Consider the following 23,660-nt stretch of genomic DNA (forward strand, 5'->3'; position numbering starts at 1 on the left):
ATGTTTTTGACAGCTATTTAAGCAATTCTTAACCACCACTTGACGCAAAAACAAAGTTTATAAGACTGATAATGTATATTGTATTTTATATGTTATATTAAGTGTATTTAGTATGCAACGCCTTCATGAGACTTTATTATACTTATAAACAATGAAAACTTCTCACTAAAGGACATTAATTCCAAATTGTGTTAATAAAGTTAATGATAAAGTTTTATAATTCCAAATTTCATACTACTCATATTATGTATGAGAAAGTTAGTAAATATGTTTCAATGTTTGTTAGTTTAAAATGTAGAAACCGCTGTGTGGATATACATAAAATTTGGCAGACAGAACAAGTTTTGAATTAACATAAAAAAGAGTATCTAAAAAGTATTTTATCTCGGAGATGTGCACACACTCCCTTACTTTTTTACTTCTATTACTTTCATGCATGCGAAACCGCGAGCATTATTTATTTATTAGGTATAGTGCCAAACTACACTCAACCAATATAAGTTGTATGTTTAAATTTAAAAGCTAAATAAGTCTGAAGCAATAATAAATTTTTTTTCGCGCTCTAAAACGCGTAACACTATTATCATTTGGGAGGTCTCGTTTTCTCAACCGCTGTAATACAGTTTCACGAACGTTCAGTTACAACTAGAAAAATATTAAGTGTTCCCTCTAGAGCTCGGCGAGCAAAAGGCTCAAATTCGAAACACCCACCTTCAAAAGCCTCACAAAAATGAATTCAATATTAATTTTTCACCTCGTAATATAAGCGCCTCTTCATTTTCCATTACAGAGGACTTAGATAAAGTCCTACATTTTCATAATATAATTCAGGATTTTGTTATAAAGCTGTTTGTAATTTGATGCGTTTTATAATTTGTTCTTGTGCGTTCTCGGAGTTCGTTGGGAATTATTTTTGTTTTAAATATGTAAATATTAAGTGGTTTCGTGTGAAATGTGAGCTGTGAAGTATATATCACTAGGTGCTTTTCGTGGCTTCAACCTCGTAGAATATCTTTACCGGAATAAAAAACCTACTTTTCTGAGATAGTGGCCTTTATGTTAATCTGGGTCATACTGTAACAGAATACCAAATATCATCCAAATCTATTTAATGTTTTTTGCGTTCACTTCTATAGCGGTAAGACCGCCATTTGTACTTCCTATGTGTTCATATTCTCCATTGTATATATACTTTTCGATAAGACTTGATGTACAATAAAGAGTTAAATAATAAAGCGTCCAAACCCAAAAAGCCCAAAAATAGATGAAAGCTGGTCGTTACTAATCATTACTAAAGTTGTACTGCACATCGTCTATCATTAGTTGTGACTGTTCTAGTGGCGTAGTTACGTGCGCGGTACGACTGCTCATAGGTACGAGGTTCGAAGCACAAGTTGGTAAAAGTACTCTTAGTTATTTCTGCTCAGTATCAGCCTGTTTAGAATTTGAGTCTTATGGAGAGATAGGCTCACCCCCTATGTCTTAGCATAAAGTAGGTAGGTGATATATATAATAAAATAGCTTTCGCCCATTTGAAGATAAAGTTATGTGCAGTGGCGAATCATACAACCGGATTCCTGCCGGCTTACCTTTCACAATTTATGAAAATACTAATTATCTTTAAAATAATCTATATATATAAAAATGAATCCCTATTTCCCTTGGTCATGCCATCCGCGTGAACGGCTGGACCGATTTCACTATTTTTTGTTGTTGTGTTTGTTATTCTCAGAAGAATCTTATAAAAGAAAAAATTCAAAAAATTGCGCGAAAAATTAGAAAATTTAAGAAAACTTAACGAAAATATTAATTTTATATAACTGTCAATTGTTTGAAATAACTGTCAGCGATTGACAGAATGCGCGCTGCAAATTCATAGTTAAGACGGGACAACGTCTGTCGGGTCAACTAGTTTATAATATAAATAGGGAATTCGCGAGCGCATTAATGCATATTATTACTATCGTATTGTGTTCCTTTTCGAAAAATTTCAACCTACGCCGCAGGTGATGTGTGTCTGTTTTTGTATGTAAAAACCTCATCAATCCCTGTGAGCTGTTAGGAAGAATTGCCCCATTCATAGTTCGTTAGGCAGAGGTGCATTGGCAACGACCCAGAGACGTCGCAGGACCATTTACTGGCGAGTAATGAGGTTACCACGACTCCAACTCGTAAAAACTAGGTCACTTTAGGTAATTGCGTTGTTGCGTAGTGTTATATATTTTTTGCTTTTGTACGCATAGTCACGCTTTTTATCTTCAAATGGGTAGGCAGAGGTGCAACTGGTGTACCTTTCCACCGTGTGTATCACAGGATGTGATAGGTGGTGAGCCTGTAGCTATATCGGGGACAAATTTCAGACTCCATGCTGATTATAATATCAGCCCTGTATTATATACTGTCCCACTCTTGGGCACTGGTCGCCTCTCCTACTGAGAAGGATATCCATGCTGATAGTGAGTAGAAAAACCCAATTTCATTTCGCCAGACTGTTGATCGAACCCGATATCTCAGTACTTCAGGCGTACCGTAATACAACTACGTCAAAGTGGCAGTTTGTTTTTTTGTATGTTAAAATTTAGTAGTAAATAAAAATCGACTTTGCCTTCGTAACTGTCCATGGGATATAGATTAAAAAAGGATTTCCGTTAACAATCTTGGGTACTCAAACTAACAAACAAAAGATTTGGCAGTTGCGACCCTCAGAATATAAAAATATTAAATACTAATACATCATAATATCAATTGTATATTAATGAGAGGTGAGACAGCAAATTATAATTTGAAAAGCAACTGTCCATTAAATTCATAATATTATACATATTAATTTTCATTTGTTAGATACTAAATAAATAAAAAAATAACAGAAAATTTTAGTAAAATTTATGATAACGCTATCAGGCACTGCGCATTTTTATTTTGTAACCACAACAAAATTTATAAAATTGCGCTCATAAATTTTCGTAGAAATAAAAATGACCGAACAATAACATTGTAGTTTTTAAAATTAATAATAATTTTACTTTAATAAACTATCATAATAATGTGAACTTCCATAAACACAAAACTCTAAAGCTTATTTTTTCTTTATTTAAAAATATTTTGTCACAAATCTTACAACAGTTCGTCTAAAACAGTGATTCCCAAAGTGGTCTATATCGACCCCTAGGGGTTTAGACCCCTAGGGGTCGATATAGACCACGTAGACCCCTTGCAGGTTGTCCTATGACAAGTCTGTATGTCTACGTCAGCGAAAAAAAATTTGGGGGTCCATAAAATGAAAATGGGGGTCCACGATAGTGGATCTCAACACATACACTGATAGTACCTATTTACTTACATAATACTATCTTATAATATCAAAACATATATATTATTTATAAAAGTACCTATGAAGTAAAAAAAATATTATATGTTTATAAAATTGTGTAAACTAAGTTGTAGGATGTTTGTATTCGCTTTGTGGTCGCAATACATTTTGAACTTGTAAAAACCTGAGAGTCGCAGTCTCAGAGCTTCGCTAACTTGCACTGACTTGTTCAATTCGTCACTATTACCAATCTCCTAACGAAAAAAAGAAACAAACTGGACAAAATTAGCCGAGGAGATTTAAGATTAACCCTTACAAAATTGACGCCAAATGTTGATAATTTATTATTAAAGCATCAGGTTCATCCTTCTCACTAAAAATATTGACTTATTGCTTATGTTATTTTATTTATAGTTTATTTTATGTTTATTTAATGTAACGTATATTTTACATAACAGATACAAAAAAATATTTTGAGTAGTTTTAATTTAAATTCAATTAATAAATGTATAAATTAACATGTGTTTTTACCTTAAGTTCTTAACACTAAACTTCACTACAGTTAGAAATTTACAGGAAATCAATATCAGGTAAGTAGGGGGTCTACCCAACACGGAAAAACGTGGCAAGGGGTGTACGACACAAAAAAGTTTGGGGAACTCTGGTCTAAAATAATAAAAATACAATTTGCGTAACTTTTAATTGTTAAAAACTTACAAAAATAAGAATCGAGTTTCTCGTAGTATTGCTGAAACATAAAGAGAGCTTCCAGAGCTTCGTTTAATAACGCTCCAAGATTGTTACACATGTACGCCACTCACAACGGATTCTTGTAATGTCGCGTTTGCTCGAGTATGTTAGGATACATACGAGCGATTTTTAGTCGGACGACTATTTGTCGCATAAAATATGTGGAATAAGTTGTTCGTAAAAATTTAATGGGTATTAGGTATAAAGTTATAAAAAGAAATAATTTGATTAGTTAATTTTATTTCTAATGGTGAACTATATTTTTTTAACTTATGGAGATAGTTTTTTGTCAATATAATAATTATAAAATAATAAGACATTGATTGCACTCATTCATTATCGCGTTGAATATGTTTTAAGGTTTGGTTATGACGATTTTGTACCAAATTCCTTTAACCTAATTAGATTGATAAAAAAAAACTCTTTTTCATTTTTTAATTAAAAAATAATAATAATTAAAACGGTCCATATATTCTACTACAAATTAAACTATTTTTTGTAATTAGCCATTAAATTGTCTATTGCTTAAATTTTTTCCTATTATGCGACAAAAAGTCGACCAATCACCAATTCGTGTACATCCGAATATGTTCCCTATCTCCGACTCAAGGGCTCTTTGTCGTACCACAGAGACGAAGACGTACGCTGAAAAACAAACTTTAAACTCCTAAAAATAGAAATGAAATTTACGTTGAAGTTAGATTACAATAAAATTACGCTCTTCGCAAAACGCTGTTAGGGAATTATTACAAAGGTTAATTTGAGATTCGTGGTGTTGCTCCCGGCAATAACCGGGTAAATTATTGAGGTAAATTAAGCTAATTTTGAAGGCAATTAGTTAACATTTCAAAATTTCTGAGATAAATCTTCTAATTCTAGTATACGAGAGGTTTAAGATAAAATTAATGGAACGGTTAGACGTGACGCGAATATTGAGTGAGTATCGGATTTCGATTCAAGTTAACAACGAAATTATTGTTTCTGAATTTTAATGCGTTGAACAAATATCGCTGGAAACTGTAAAAGGAATAGCAAATCTTTTGGATTTTCGTAATGTAACTGAGCGAAAGGCATAGCAATAGAAACCCTTATTAAACAAGCACAGTGTCAAATTCTACAGAGAATAAACACAAAAATACCAATTATCAATGAAACCGCGTAAACGAATTATTGAACATTTTCGTCAAACAATAATCCATCTACTTTTATAATAACTATTGAGCGAATCTTTTTGAGAAATAAAGTTTCATCTGCACATACGATACGCTATATCCTTACAGGATTATTACTTTAAATAAAACATGATACTATTAAATACAGTATACAATACAGTTATTGTCTTCCTAATTGACGATTAAATTAAATTATTTGTGTGCGTATTATCTGAGTTATGAGCAAATATCTGCGCGTAAGACTTTAATATGTTTTATAGAAAAGTTGTCATTATCAGATGTAACGTTATTCTTCTAACGAGTTGAAGTTACTCGAGCCATAGCCGAGCCTCGAGCGGGTTTCGAAAACAATAAATATTTTTTTATTTTTTTATTTTATCCGAGCTGATTTTGCTGATTTTTTTATTTTATGCTACTACAACTCCAAGAAAATTTATCGCCGCACCAATATCAAACTTTCAGTCAAAAATATATTCAGGCATACTGAATATTCGATAAACTATAAATAATTAAAAAATCATGCAAGTAAAATATTTTTTGATGAAAATATTCTTTATTAATAAGTAATTTTTCGCACAATATTAACAGACATGACTTTTACACGAATATGCGGTTTATTTATGAAACCAATATCAAACTTACCTTGTATAATTATTAAAAAAAAGGTTTCGAATAACTAAGAAATATTTTATAATAAACAGACCTTAATTATACCAATATTTCAAATTTTCGGTATTTCGGACCCATCAATCAAATCTATCACCAGCTTAGATAGATTCGAAGCGTATCATTGAAATAAAGACTTAAATAAACAGCATAACGACTGGTTATTGCGTAAACAAGCCTCGTATAATAGTTTCATAGTCTTGAACTTGTTAATGACGATTCGTATCGATTGACTTTCAATGTTAAGTTCATAGCATGTAGTTTGAAAGTAAACATGAAGCGGAATGAATAGTGACTGGAAGTAATGACTGCTAAATCGAAATGATGTGACATTGCTGGTGGGAAGTTATTAATTTCCGTCAGGATAGCGACCACACCCAAGGTTTAAAACCGTCAAAAACCGTAATACGCCAACATAGGAGTGGCACGTTCCGGGATCAGCCTGGGTAAATTCGGTTTGGTTCAGCCTGGCATGGTTATGTTGACTGACAAGGGACAATGATCTCTCTTCAGTCGACCCTCTAATATCTGGACGCCAGTTCACTTACCACAAGGTGCAGTGGAAACACTTTTTCGTACCCATTTAAAAATATGTGATTAGAGATCATGAATTCTGAACCTAAAGTAATAAGCCTAAAGAAATCGTGGACGCATTCCAATATTCTATGAATGAAGAGGATATTGAGTTTTGACATTATCAAGAATTCAAGGAGGCTATTTCATAAATTAAAATCAGCATTTAAATTCCACCTAATTTCTGATTGTCTAAAATAATGGTAACTCTATCAAAGAAATTATTGTGCAGGCTTTTCTAACAATTTTACCACGTATATCAACCATTTTATGGTTCATTTATGCGGTTGACACCACTTCGTAAGTCCAGGGAAGGTCTTTGCCTACCTTAATATCATAAGTAAAAAAAGTAATAAAGATAACATTAACCAAAAAATTCCGCATATTTTGCCATGCTTTGAATATTTTTACATATTCATATCATTTCTTCTACATGGTCTTTCAATCACCATTACATTCGTAATCATCCTTTTTGTAGATGCACGAACAGACTTCATTCATTTCCATTTGTTATTTTAATGAAAAATATTTGCGCTCCCTTATTTCCTGTCGATTCTACGGAATCATTTTTTCGAGAGCCGTCGACGGCGATTGATTGATTTATGAATGCCGTATTGAAACGGTATTCATTGTCAGTTTAATATTCGAGTTTTTTCAATTCGTTTGGAATATTATTTAAGTAAATATTATGATAGTTTAAATGAGTCGGAATGGAAATTAAAAAAGGATAAATATTTTGCATTACGAAAAAGTAAAGCAGAAAAGGATAAAATATATTAATTCAATCAAAAACTTATAACAAACTGGAATGATAGTGGCTCGAAAGTAATTCAATTTTCTTTAAACTTAACACGGTAAATGTAAAATAAACTTTTAATTACAAAGACACATTATCGGTCTTACTTACATATAAACTTGTTTTAGCGTAAAGTGGTGGTTAAAAATTGCTTAAATAGATGTCAAAAACATCACCGGTTTCCTAGTTTAAACCTTATTAAGAGGCAAGACGGCGGGTTTTGACTTACAGCTGATCGAGTAAATTTTTGTTTTAACTAACCATAGCTTTGCGAATTTTTTATAAGTAAGCCTGTGTCCGATAATTGTGAAACGGCGTACTCGCACCCTTCACACACATAGAGAATCATTTTTTTTTATACGGGCGCACCAAAGTGGCGCCCCGGGACCCGATGGTAAGTAGAGTGGGGTCAAATAGAATATCGACTGACGAAAGATGATTACCCACAAACAGTCGACACAATTATGCCGGCATGTTGAAACCGGATGTATACATGCTGATCCTAGAATGCGATACACCTACCTGGGCTACCATTGCGGGTTTTAACACCTTGTGTGTGATCGCTATCCAGGCGGATATAAAATATTTCCTACCACCACCAAATAATAAAAGCAAATTTTAATTTAAAACTAATACATCAAAATATTCTTAAGTAATAACCTTCACAATTCCTCCACAAATTGTCCCAAGGTAACGCAATGGTGCAATAAACCGACGCCTGAAAGTCTACCGGTTTTGAACATCTCCCGAGGTCCCGTGTTATCAACAAGGAATTGGACACGAGCCAGCAGAAATTCATTTATTAACTGCATCTTAGATACGGTTAGCATCTCAGTTAGATAAGGTTGAATATATACGGTCTACATGTTGTATGAATATTTATGCTAATTTCATCATCATCATCGTCAGCCGCAGGCCTCTCCCAAAGATTTCCAGATCGATCTATTGAAAGCGGCCCGCATCCAGCGATCTCCTACGACTTATGAGGTCATCTGTCCACCTCGTGGGTGGACGTCCGACGCTGCGCTTATTATATTAATTGAAAGGATAATATTTCCGACAATTCTTAACTAGGCACATTTGATATAATTACTTATTTTATTCGTACTTATAACGTAGTATCGCAAATCTATTATACCTACTTCTATGTTTTATAGTTGTTAAATGACAAAAAATTACAATAATAATAGAATAAAGGGAAGAGCCTAAGAGCCTCGACCATCGTGTCCAGAAGTGTTCAATTGGTCGTTGGGTCAAACGATGGAGGAAATTACTGCAAGACATAGTGCGCATTGTAAGAAGATTCCTCACTTTGAATCCCTAACCACGGGTGGTTTAGGTCTTAAGCCTTGCCATCGGAGTTGATTATAATAATATAAAATAATAATATCAACCCTGTATTATATACTGTCCCACTTCTGAGCTCGGGCCTTTTCTAACTACTGAAAGGGATTAGGCCTTAGTCCATCACGCTGGCCTAGTGCGAATTGATAGACTTCACACACCCTCAAAATTCCTATAGAGAATTTCACGAATTTTCTCACGATGTTTCGGAGTTGATTGTTTTTTTCATATATTTTTATATACATTTATATTTTTAAGATATCTACAAAAACGTAAAATAGAAATAATAATTGAATAAATATGAAGCTAACATTACAAAATTTTATTAAGTACGGAACGAATATCAAACTGTAGATCAACAAAGAGCAAAAGAAATCTGCAGAACATTGTGCCATAACCCATTTATCCATTGTTAAATCTGAGATCTACAATGGTCTATTTTTTCCCGACGCTACAATGGCCAGGGGAATCGGCAAGAACTATCCAATCTCATATCGTATATTGGACTCCGCGTGTTACTGACACTCTTGAATTGGATGAAATGTGAAATGCTGCCCATCCGCCCAACGGTTTATAGCGAAAATTATCTTTTAAGCATTATGTTATCCTGGTATTGTTTGGGATCAGTTGGAACGCTTTTCGGATATTTCGGATAATTCCCCTGGGATGTATCGTAAGATAAGAAATCTGGATTATATATTATTGTTTTCTCTTAATAAAATTTTGATCACTTTATGTTGCAATAATAGTAATTGTTTTTAAAATAATGACCATTGTTGGAATTTTATTTTACGAATAAAATGAACATGATTTCAATATTGCCTCGTTTATTAAGAACTGTAACGATATGACGTTGACAAAAGTATTTTGACGAAGTATATTGACAATATACTTAATCTTTACAAATAGGAATGGGATCCAATAGAACATCAACTGACGAGAGTTGATTACACCTCGACAGTCGACATAATTATGCTGGCCTGTTGAAACCGGATACACAGGCTGATACCGGAACGCGACACGCTTACATAGGCCACTATGGCGAGTTTTAACGTCTTGGATACGGTGGCTATCCAGACGTATATAAAATACTAGCGACCCGCCCCGGCTTCGCACGGGTGCAATGCTGATACACTACAGAAAAACTGTGAACGTTGTATATAAAAACACAGCGACCCGCTCTGGCTTCGCATGGGTATAACATAACAAATAACAGTATTTCTCCACTATTTAATGGATTTTATTATACATAGAAACCTTCCTCTTGAATCATTCTATCTATTTAAAAAAACCGCATCAAAATCCGTTGCGTATTTTTAAAGATTTAAGCATACAAAGGGAAATAGGGACAGAGAAAGCGACTTTGTTTTATACTATGTAGTGATATCCTAACACCAGCAAAATGCATAAAAGTATCCACTTTAAAGTTTATCTAAAATCTGACGTTTTAAAAGGGTGAATGTGTAATTTTTTAGCCTTCATAAGGACCATTATCGTAATTGATACTACCGGTTCGTTGAATGTACTTTTTCGTCTTTTCAACTGTATAGCTGACCGGAATACATTGCTGCGGCTTGCTTATATTAAAGTGGTTTAGTAATATCTTTAATGGTTTAGGGAGAATACTTAAGCTATTCAACTTGTGAAGTGCATTTAAATCCTTACTTAAAACATAATTTATTTTTTTACAAATTACTGTTTTAGCTGATCACAGATACTCATGTCTTTTGTCTCGGAAGAGTTGGTAAAGCGGCAACCGGCGCACCCACTTTTCACCGCGCGTATTCCGTCATATGATGTGATAGGGGGCAAGCCTATCGCCATACCCAGCACAAATTCCAGATCTGCTGATATTTTTTTTCCTTTGTTGTGAGAACCAGGTCTTAACAGTAAATACAATCTAGCCTATAAAACTAATAAGCTATATAATTCTAACTTAATTTTCTAGGTTTCAAGTTTACTACAACTAAATAATGTTCTAGGCACTTTCTTAGAGTCCGGTAACATAAAAAAAATACTTTGTTCGTGGGTTATATATTTAGTGCTGCCACTATTATTAACACTCTATTGATACTGAGTAGAGAACACAATATCACTTTTTCCGCAAAGGGTTAACCCGAAACTTCAGCACTGCAGTCGTGCTAATACAATGTAACCGAGGCTGTCGACAGTTAATTATTGTTTTGCTGATCATTGCAATTCATTTTACTAAGTAGTTGATCTTTAGTTATATAAATACCACTGAATTTTAGCTTTCTAACATTATAAGCAAACATTATGGAATTCCCTTTAGCGGGTATTATAGCCACTGGTTTAAAATCATTATGATTTAATATCTCAGTTTGGCGAATGGAATTTAAATTCGCACCGCGCCGTACTTTGCAATTCAAAGTTCTAGATGGCTTTTTTCTGATTACGAGATGCACTTCACTACGTTTTGCCTTACTCGCTTTGTGGTCTATCACTTACCATGAGTATCTCTAGTCTACTCAATTCTATAAGAACGTCACTTAACGACACTTAGCAAATGACCTACTAAGTACTTATAAAATACGCAAGGTATTCCAGCAGTACGCTACTACGGCAAGATTCCGACCTGTACGCCACTACGCCAGGCATTGAATGGGAAGGTCGGCGTACGTCCGTGCCAATTACGAAAATGGCCCCACTCTACAAAACGACTGCATGCGATAGAACGATACCTTTACAGCTGAGGTTTCTTATTTTGATATTTTGAAGTTACATTCATTTGTTTTAAAGTAAGAGTTATTTAAAGAGATAATGAGGATTGGATTCTGGATTCAAATAAATCAATGTACATGATAAAGAACGGATGTTAAGTTTCTGAAAGAAGGGACGTTCTGGTTCTTTTGATAGCGAATCTGAAGCGATTTGGGTCTCTGTACTACCTCATAACAGTATGTTTACGATGGTAACACTCTTTTTTTTTTTTTTTTTTTTTTTTTTTTTTTTTTTTTTTTTTTTTTTTCTTTTACGTAGGTAAATCGTCAGTTGACTATCTCCCGCCTTGGGATGGGCGGGAGGGCGTGTCAGACTTTTACCGACTAAGAACCTACGGTGTTCCCATCCTTTGCCTATGTGCCTAGGTCCAAGATCCGGTGGCATTGAGACCTAGGCAGGCACCGGCCCTAAAGGGCCCCGCAAATTACCTATATACTGACACTGCTCTTCGAGGCGCGCGTGGAACACTACGCGCCGAACACACGGGCCGTTGGGGTGTTTCGGGCGACGGGCTACCCAATGCTCGTCACCCGACGGTCCGCGCCTACGGAGGCCGACGATCCTCAGCAGACGTTCGACGCCCGCGTCTTGTGCGTCTGCCGTGGCGGATGGGACGTTGGGCGCTTTGGCGCCGTGTCCGCTCCGCCACCTCCTTTGCGAGCATCACGTCCTCGCAGAAGGAGGTGACTGCGTCCCACTCTCTCGCCCCGGAGCATGGCTTCTACCAGGCCCCGACGCGAGAGGTCTCCGCCACCGATGGCCGTTGTGAGAACACGGCGGTGCTCAGCCCAAGCTGGGCACACCTCCACCGTATGCTCCACCGTGTCCTCCGGCCGATCCGCACAGTAAAAACACGCGGGCGTATCCTCCACCCGGATCCGATACAGGTACCTGCCGAAGCAGCCGTGACCGGTCAGTACCTGCGTCGTCCGGAATGAGAGGACGCCGTGACGTCTCGTCAGCCACACCTCGAAGAGGGGACTTACCGCCGCTATCGTGGCGTGCCCAATGGTAACACTCTTTTACATGAAAAAACAGAAAGTCAAATGAAATGGAACGAAAACGACGAAAGTGTTTTGATAAGAACTATACATGTTAAAGAGGCGAAAGAGGTGTGTCAAGATCAAAGCATGTGGCGCTCAATAGTCTTTGCCTACCCCTATGGAATGAGGGCGTGAATGAGAATAAACGGAACTGATAAAACTGCCCAGTCATGACTATATAACTCAAAGAGATTAAAATAACAATACGAAATTCTTATTAAAGTAATTTGTTCCATACTTCACTGCAACAACAAGTCGTAACAGCTTGTCGAAAACTTTTTTCATATAGTGTAATAAAAAATATATATTGCGCTAAAAAGCGGGCACGCGGGATCCCGGGGCATATAAAATAGAAACAAAGCAGGATTAACTTTTACTTTGACGGATTATTATGACCCGCAGTATAATCTATATCTCGCTTGCTCACTATTACACGGTTCTATCTAGATGTGCAAATTGAATTATATATCACATGATTATAATTCTTGGTATATTGCCGATAATTACAAAAGATGAATAATAATAATAACTATGTCTTTTCTAACTTTTACCTATATCAACATTTTTATTATAATTTTGAAACACAAGTAAATATTTAATACTTAGTGAGCCAGCAATTACGTTGTAAATCGACAAGTTATAAGTATTTTTTTTATACATACCGGCACAGCTAAGAGACTCCCCTACGCATAATGGTAAGCGACTTGGTGTCCAAATAGTCAACTGACGACCGATGATTATCCGCCAGTTTATACAATTATGCCGGCCTATTTCAAACCTCACATACAATCTGATCTCGCAATGCGACACACGCGGGCCGCTACTTTAACTGTTTTTACTTTAACATCATTAAATAAAAATTTAAACTTATTTTAAATTTCTCTTTCACCATATTATTTGGCGTGCAAACAAACTCTTACGAGGTTATTACTAATTATATTACTATAGAAATAAACTATAAAAAATGTAGTACAGAAAACAAGTTTGAGTCAATTTATAGCATCCAATTTCCATATAATTAATCATTTTGACTTGAAACCAAAGTTGCTCGCGTTCGGTGGCACATGGGGTTAATTTTATTCAGTTCCGAACTGCAGCCAACTTTGCCAAGAATTTAGTGGTTAACAAACTTGACGATTAGAAACTTCGCTCGATTTGCCATTCTGTAGGTCTGTAAATTGCGGAGGGAATTTAGTTTGCTTCTCTTTGTATATTGTAGTGTATTTGGATGACTATTCGTGGCTGTTTTGTAAATCTGTCTTGGCCAATAACTTTACAGACCAAATTCAACCACTCACGATTTAATAAAGTGGCATGCGTTTTGAAAATTTTGTTATTCATAAGTACGCATATTATTGAAGGATTTCAGTGAGTTATAAAAAAAATCCAAAGCAATATTTTAACTATATTATAGTGCCTAATAATGAATTTATTATGTACAGTCAGCCACAATGACACCATAACAAAGCCAAAACCTCAAAACCATCCTACAAATTAACTTCAACCGATATATTCTTTTTAATTTATCTTAAATAAATAACATCCTTTGAACATCATTTTAGTGAAGAATTAACAATTGTTGGAATTAACTTCAACCGATATATTCTTTTTAATTTATCTTAAATAAATAACATCCTTTGAACATCATTTTAGTGAAGAATTAACAATTGTTGATAAGGACACGAAACTTTAAAGATTTGAAATTTGGACTTGCTCAGCTACTTTTTGGCTGCGCAAATTCTAGACTTGTCTATAAAAAAACCTAGTGCTTGTATCCTCATCTTCCTTTGACTCAAAACACATAAAGCGCTGCACTTTCCTGTTCTAAATTTGAATTCTTTCCATTCACTATTTACACTAACACAAAGGTGGAGTTTTAAAATAAAATTCAAAGAATTGTTCCACTTTGCTAAAGTGGACTCGCCCTTATTCTCAAGTAGTAAAGTCAACTCGAGTGTTACCTGGAAGAAACTGTTGCTTAACATAGAGCACTTATTTATCAAAAGCATATGGCTTAGTGGAAGAGTTGGACTAGTAACATGGAGGTAGCTAGTTCAATTAGACGTCAGCGTCTTTTACTTTTCAATATTAATATCATTATATTAATGCTTTTTATCGGGGAAAAGAAACATTATTGAAACTGGCGTCATCAGCATTTGACGTGCAAATGGATCTTAGTGGATAAAGGCTCGGTTAAGTTTTTTTTTTACTCACCATAAAGTTTACAATGATAGAATATGAAACAATAATTTTTCCCTCGAAATTTCGAGATCCATAATTAATTGCAACAATAGTTTAATTTACAGTATTACTACCAGTATTGCCATTTTTTATTTACTATCAATCACCATCATGAACAAGAAGAACGGCAATCGTATCAAAGCAAGGCCCTATCCTTTGTCGATCACAGATACATAATAAACACAACACTACGCCGACTCTAATCACTCATTCCACAATAAAAATCAGGAAAAAAAATATAACCATCATGATTCAAGAGACAAGGAAGTCGCTTTGGCTTGCTACTCCCATCATTCAAACTGAAGCATCAATGAAAATTAAGACTGCTGCATCATTACTGTAACCTAAATAAAAAAAAACCCGGAAATGACGTAATGAAACTCCTAGCGAGAGGGAGGGTTGTCCATTACCCCTTAATAACGCATGACCGTGGTATCCCTGGCAGGCTCAATTTGCCGGTGATGGATGTTCGAAAAAAATGGTCTGAAGCGCGGGAATTTTTTAAACAAAAAAAAAAGTTTTTGTTTCGAAACCGGAATTGAACTGACTCTAAATTGATTGCTAACAATGATTTTTTTATACGAGACTTGTGTGACTCTGCACCTGATGGTTAGTCGAGTGAGGTCTAATAAAATGTCGACTGATGAGAGAATTGCCCTTCAGCAGTCGACACAATTATGCCGGCCGGTTGGAACTTGGAACCAAATATACACAGGCTTATCCAGGAATGCGACTTATAACACACACGTGCCAATTATTTAATTTGAAACGGTAAATAACGGGTAATTGGTATGTTTTTTGATTCAGCAATTTACTAAGATTTGAGATCATCAATGCTAATACTACATATTGGTACGACCTCTACCGTTAACGCCACTGCATGTTTCGATATTATTTCTATTGCAAGAGTCTCGTGATCAAGATTATTGTCCGTCATAAGGCCTCATAGTAATATCTAAAATTTCTAGGAAATACAGTAATACAGAAAAGAAGGTAGAAATAGTTCTGGTTGACGTTTTAAAAAATTAATCGTCCTCCGATGGTGAGGGTCGACCCAAACCCAAAAGCAAATAAATTTTTATGTTTAGTGATATGTTGCAATTTAATTTCGGTACGGCAGCGCTTTGAGGTCCTGGGTTCGAATCCCGGGTCGGGCAAAGTGATATTTGGGTTTTTCTGCTCAGTATCAGCCCGGAGTCTGGAATTTGTGCCCGATATGGCGATAGGCTCGCCCCCTATCACATCATGGGACGGAACACACTTGGCGAAAAGTGGGTGCCATGGTTGCGCCTCTGCATACCCCTTCGGGGATAAAATGCGTGATGTTGTTGTGTGCAATTTAATAACTTATTTTTATATCATCATAAAATAGTTTTGTTTTAAATTAAGTGGGCCATCGATGTTTCCATTACTGTACATGACACCAATGAGTAAAGTGAACATTTTAACAAATTAAACTCTTTTAGTAAACTCGACTCCAACGAGATTAAAATTTAATGAACGAGAGCGTCAAAGTACTCGTAATAATTAAATTAAAGCCAGAATCATTTACCACGTCAAATTATTTTGCATTCTATTATGTATGAATATAATTATATTTACTATATAACATTTAGTGAATATCAGCATTATTAGAATATTTGATTGGGTCTCAAACAAAAATCAATTTCAGTGCATGATTTTTTATGTTTACGCGAATGTTAGACATCGAAATAAAACTATTCATTGGATTTTATTCACTTCCATTTGTAGTATTCTTGCCTTAAGATAAAATTTCATGATCAGTTAATTTTTATGATCAAAAGTCCTATGTATATATTGCTTCTACGAGGAGTTAGTGCAATAATATATTAGGAACTAGGAAATGTTCGAGGCTTCGTCCGTGTGAAAAGCCTTTCTCGCTACAAACGTCTTTAAAACAATAGCTATTTCTGATGCCAGCGGTACGGTACCAGCTTCATATCTATACAAATTATTATAAAATAAAGTCCCCCTTTCTGTCTGTTTGTATGTTATTGTTTTTCTCAAAATCTACTGAACAGATTATTAAAAAAATTATTATGGAGATAGTTTAAGACTATAGAAAGGTTATATTTCACTTTCTATCCCGGAAAAATATAAAACAAGACCTTTATCCTGGAAAACTCCTTCAAACAGGCGAAGCTAGGAAAAACAAGTATTAAATAAAACAGATAAAAAAATATAATATTTCCCACATGAGCTAGTTACCGAGATAAAAAGTAGCCTGTGTGTTAATTCACATGGAACATGGTCTACTTGTGTGCCAGATTAAATCTAAATGCATTCAGCTGCTGCTGCATTTCGAATATTAGTAAGAGTAAGATTTCGTAGAAATGATTTGGACTAGCTTTTACAACACCCTATAGGCTATCTGAAACTTAGAATCCATAAAAAGTTCCTTGACTCGGAAATCTAATTTCAAATCTCATAGAACCGCCTATATACGTTGCCCGTAGAACAGCGTCATAGTCATCAGTCAATAAATCAAGAAATTTAATCAAAACCATTCGATGCTCAAATTAGAACTGGAAATATAGGAACAGTAGACCACCTGACAACTCCCTAGGCGCAAAACTTCTCGAGAATTTCAGTGTAAATATAAAGTCTATTAACCATCTCTCCCAATGGACTACAAAACCTGAACATTGTGTATTACTTCAAATAGCTTTATTCTGCAGCATTTCAGTATATGGACAAAATCGAGAAAAAGGAACACTAGAATAATACTATAGTTTTTAATATACGAAGTAACTTTTATTTTGAAGTAAAGGATGCTACTGAGCAATTGGATCACCTCATGGCAACAAAGAATTGATGTTATTAAATTAGCTAGCTCGTTAACAGGGCCATGCTATAAATAAAAATAGGAAGAGCATGTCACTCGCCAGACCATATGCACCACGACCTCCACTAACAAGCATACCTAGAACTTTGAATTGCAGCCTTTGAGTTAAACCGAGCAATGCTGGCTTTGTAACGAGATGCCAAACATCCAATATTAACACCAATACAGTCAAATGTTTCCGCAAATATTTGATCCGGGCAATTATTAGGACAATGTTTCATAATTCCTGAGATCTTTCACAAAACTTCTATATTGGGATATTTTAAAATTTAGAACTACAAGAAACTAAAAAATATCGGGTTATTTATCCTTACTTTCAATCTTAAAAAACATTACTAATAATTAGACACTATAGTGTAAATAGAAAGCGGTAGTATGAAATAGTAATATCAGTACAAGAACCCCCTTAATCCCTATCAATAGCTTTAGTCACCTTCAATACAAATGAAACAGCAAGTTCTGTCCATGACAGCGGAATACTTCATAACACCAATTTCCCTTTACAACATTTGACAATATACCAAACTCATTCACGCCGATGGTTTCCTCTCTATTGTCTTAATAATTGAATTTCTGCATGCACGCGCCGTGACAGATGCTCGGACGTGACTTGACACTCATTACCGGCTGGACTGCTGTCACGCTGTCTGCGTTACATCCTATTTCCGCTTCAAAATGTTCGATTTTACATGTAATTACGTGATTGCGTGACGGTGCATGGATTACCGACTTAATATTACGTTTTCTCGCAATCATTTAGAGTACATTAATAATAATAGTATAGTCTCTTTATTATATACTGTCATACTGCTGGGCACGGGCCTCCTCTACTATCGAGAGGGAATAGGTCTTAGTCCGCCACGCTGGCCTAGTGCGGATTGGTAGACTTCACACACCCTCAAAATTCTCGGAGAATTTTTCAGGTATGCAGGTTTTCTCACAATATTTGCCTTCACCGATAAAGCAAAAGATAATTCACAAAGTAACTTTAGAAAAGAGGTGCGTGTCCTTGAGTTTTTACCTGCAGACATTCGTCTCAGCAGTCCGCTCAACGCCCAACTAGACTCGACGCATAAATTAATAATAGAGAACATTATTTCAATATTATTATGCTAGTATTATATATCTGAAATATCTAATCTTCCGAAGCAGTTGATGAATAGCGATGCCGCAGGTTGAGACCCATGTCGTTATCATTACCAGTCTATTCATTGTCACGCTATATAGTCCATATTACACTTAATATGTCCCTGATATAAGATATAACTAGATACTTGGAGGTGACATGGCCTACATTACTTGCTAGGTTGGTCAGGGTTTATGTCAGGCTATTTCCTCGAGATATTTCCGACTAAGTATTTCATTTAGAATTTATATCTACGTACGTCACTCATTACCGGTCTGACTTATGTCACGCTATCATGTCCATATTGCGTTTTTTTAATTTATATATTTTTTTAAATTCTCACTATCACGCTAGTCTAATTTCGAACCCTCAGGGGAATTTATTTCGAGAATTGATATCCATACGGCTTTTGATTCCTTCAAAGAGTCCGCATCTCAAAGATACGTAAAACCGTCTTCGGGTTAGCTAAGGCGAGTGTCGTTTACTGACCGTTTACCTACAATAGGGGACCGGCCTATGCTTGATTTTGTACTTTATTGTCTATGTAATGATTATTAATACGAAAAACAACATATTGCCGGCATTTCCACCTTTTTTTACATAATACTATGTATTCACTATGGCGGGTTTTAACATTTTGTATACGTTGTTCGCTATCCGCACTGATATAAAATATATCCTACCACAAAATATAAATAACAAATAACTAAATACCACTTCACACTTGTTTATATACTAATTTCTATAAATCACTATATCAATCTATAAAAGGTGCTTTAGAATCAAAAATATCATAATTAATTTTACTCATTACCATGTAAAAATTATAATTAATATTAATTAATAGTAATAAATCAAACGCTGATGAGCCATTAGGTCCAAAAGTTTTAATTAATCGCCAGGCAGACAGCGGCGTATATCACGCCACTTTAAATGGAACATTTCATAATTAATTTTAATAATTGCCGATATTAGAACTGATTGTGATTTATGAATTAATGAGAATGAACTAAATGCCCGTTGACTCAAACTAATCGGTTAATTTTCAAAGCTATAGTTAATAAAATATAAATTTACGTAGACCATATTTTTGTAAAAATGCTAATAATAATTTCAAAGATCTATGCTTTTTATGTACTCTCAAGTTTATAGTCCGAGTGAATCGACACTCCATGTAAAAAACATAAAATATCCTTTTATAAACACAGTATAAAACACAAAACGAAAAATAAACACTAAACAGAATAAAACCTCTGCAAACAAACAAAAAAAAATAATAATCCACACTCAACCAAATGGGAAACGAATTTTAACACCACTTATAAAATCTAAACGCAAAACCGGTTCGCGCCGGCGAAATCCGGTTTTCGCTTGCAAAGGTCAAAAATGAGAGATGGCGGGAACAAATCGCATTTAGCCGGCTATAAAACAGTTGCCCGGGGCGTCTGTACCGGCTGATAACCGGATTTAACTGCATTTTTCATACCAAAAAAAAATAGGGAATGCCGCGTGAAAAACTACTGTTCCAAATTGTTTGGCGGCGTTTTTTTATTGTCAAACGAGCGTTTTGGTTAAATGGATTTATATTTTTATGAAGCGTATCTCGGTGATGCTATAAATCTGGTTATGTTGCGAACCTGGAACGTAACTTGTAGATATTTTTGCGATAAATAAACTGTTTTTCAACAACTCGTACTAGGAATGACTTATACAGAAATATATAAAGCATTATGGCATAGTACACACATAACTAATATTAAAAAAGGACCCCGAATTGCGATTTGCGTAAATGAACTATATAACTGTAGGACCAAGGGCTTTACGTGTTTTCCGAGACACGGGGGTATCATTGCACCATATTTCCGACTACGAGCTGCGACTGAATAATGTTTAATATGGTAAAACCCAGTCAATTTTTTTTTAACCCAACCCAGGATTTGAACCCAGGACCTCAGCACCATAGTCGTACTTGTACCTCATACGTTACAACTACGCCACTGACATTACATAACATGTATGTATACAGTACATCACATGTATAAAGCACAACATAAGTATATAAAGAGTCGTATATAACATGTTTGCATATTGTATACGTCAAGCAATACTCCCACCGCCACGGCTACTTAACTTAAGCATCTTTCTTAAATTTAATAAGCTGTTCCCATAATGTAGAATGTAAGTAGTTGTTTTTTCTTGATAATTTTTATTGTTTCGTTTTGTTTTATTTTGTCTATTTGTTGTTTTTTTTTTTCACTCAAGCGTCTTGGTGTATTTCCACTGTAAGCTTTTGTGATACTTAGTTGATAAATAAATAAGTAAATCAGAGTTTCATTCCCATTGGCTCGTATGAAATACGCATATACGGCTATTCGACGCTGTGGCTTGCAATTAATTGCCAATTAACCGCTCTCCCAAACTGGCCGAGCGTTCGTGATATTAAAACGATACCAACAGCAACTGAAACCGGTAGTTATTGCCTAGATTGGTTAGGTCTCTCGTATGGGTAATTTTGGATATCGTTTACAACTACTGCTAGAAGTTCTATTTTGGCTCTAAAATACCAATATCTATCTTAATTGCCTATTTATTTATTCTCATAGGAAAACATACAGCATACAATACAACATTGTGTTTAATTAAAATATAGTAATATATAAAGCCAATAAAGTTTTCATTATTAAATAATACAGGTTCGTATGAAGCGATTCTACAGTAATCAGTCTATGTGCATCTATTGGTGTAGGATTTCTATATTCCCGATTTTGTATACACGTTCAAAATATTCACGTTGTGTACCACATCGACAGCACAAAGCAAAACTTATACTACAAATCCCACCTAGTATCTCACTAACCACTTAATTGAACCCTAATTAACTATAAAACCCGGAGCGTATACAAAAACATATCGCAACGATGAATAAGCGATACGCTAACGATGATAAACGATCAAGACAGCGAAAATGAACTTCGTTTGACGTTCGCTCTCATAACGAGGCGCGGTAATGGAATTGCATGGTGTAATGTATAATAAAGATTGAGAAAAAGCAGCACGGCGTATAAAAAAGTGGAAAAATGCTAAGATCATAAACACGTGTTTGTGTAAATAAAATAATGTATTTATTTTTTAATTCGCTATTTCGTTTTATTTTTCTATTTTACCAATGATAATAATACATTTGTTTTCTTTAAACCTTTTATTAATTTGCTTTTATGATTATCAAGCTATAAATTATTATGTAAAAAGATATTATTTTTATAAAACTGAATGATGAGACGAGATAATAGCTCGTTTATTTTAAACAGTTCACAGGATCATAAATTCTCGTAACTCTCTGCCCATAACCCAAGATATGTCAAGTTCCATAATGCTTAGTAAATATATAGACCATAACGTTCTACAAACTGATACATCAGCAGCTTAACGGCAAACATTCTAAAAATCAAGGTACCTACTCCGAAAAGCCTCAGTATAACTACCAACACTAACTCAACAAAAATAAAACAATTGAACCCAACTATCTCCCACTGAGTGGAACATACAATTAAACAAAAGACCGTTACCTTGTACAATATCATTTATAGTCATCTAGAACTCATTTCTATAGTACTTTTGTCTAACACTACATAGCAAAGTTAGCGAGTATTGCTCGGAACGGAAGCGTCTACACATTTACGAAGTTACCTCGGATGTGAACAAGTTATTAGAGCGTTTATAACTTGCTTTGTACACGTATAATATTTATTTTGTTTCCAAATTTAGATTAAGAAATCTCAGAATTCACGAATAATTGACTCCAGAACTGATCTAGTACCTATAATTTTGTTACTAAGCCAAAGCTGGCAAGATTATATATAACATAGACGCCATAGTAACAGAAAGCTAAAGTTCTTCGGCATGACGCCGTCTAAACTGATGTAATGCGATGACGCGGCAGTTTTGCAAACTGCCTACCCTTTTGCTGCTAACTCATTTATCGTTACATCGAACAGATCGAATTTGCCAGCTGGCAGTTATTTAAAACGTTTTTGAATTAAATTTTGAATTTCGAATATACTTTTTTTAACTTAATTTTGTAATGTATAGAGGTTTTATGTTGGCTGTTTTAAATTTGAATTTAGAATATAATTATTTTTTTTATTTATTTTCGTAATGTTATAGAGGTTTTATGCTAGCTGTGTAACTAATTTACCACTTATTTTGACTGGGATTATTGGACTGAATTAATGCATTTCTTAGCTTATATTTTAAACCAGTTTTAGAAAAATAAAATAACACCCTCCATAGCAAACTAGTTTCCCTTTTACAAACAAAAATAAGTAAGTAATTACTAATCAAAATTTTATCCCATCATTTTCTTTTTTATACCAAACAAATATATAAAACTAAAGAAATATAAAGTCTGCCAGTAATGAAACATTTTTACAAGTAATTAGACATATTATAAAACATGCCCTTCACAGAATCAAGAACTTCTAAGTCCGTACTGAATATCTAGCGAGTCATTTAGACCCGGTTCTAAGCCTCGAGATTATCTGGAGCGGAATCGTCGAGATGCCCCGGAACTAACGACTTTGTGTCAGTACAAAGAATAGGCGGGAAATGTAGAGAGTAGCAATGGTAAGTTTTCAACTTGTAGAGATCTGATATCATTCGAATTAAGGGATTTTTAAGTACACGAATTTTAGAAATAATTTATGAAATGCATTTAGTTTTTATATGAGCCGATTGAAATTAAATTGGTACTTATCAAAAATGTGTCAAATTCAGTTGAACTATTACTCAAACTATTTAAAATGGTGCCAAAAATGGAGCTAAGTTAAAACATCTAAAACTTTTTTGGGTAAAATTGTAAATGGCATTTATGTTGCTTGAAAATAGATATTTTTTAAAGCTACCGATTATTTAGAATTGAATGCAATTAAATGGAATAATTAATTTTAACCTGTAATATAAATTATAATAGATTTCATCAATATTAACTCTACCACTAGTTCGGAAAGCAGCTCTCACCAGAGAAGAACGGGC

The sequence above is a fragment of the Manduca sexta genome, chromosome 14 (genome assembly GCF_014839805.1).
Source record: "Manduca sexta isolate Smith_Timp_Sample1 chromosome 14, JHU_Msex_v1.0, whole genome shotgun sequence".
Classification (NCBI taxonomy): Eukaryota; Metazoa; Arthropoda; class Insecta; order Lepidoptera; family Sphingidae; genus Manduca; species Manduca sexta.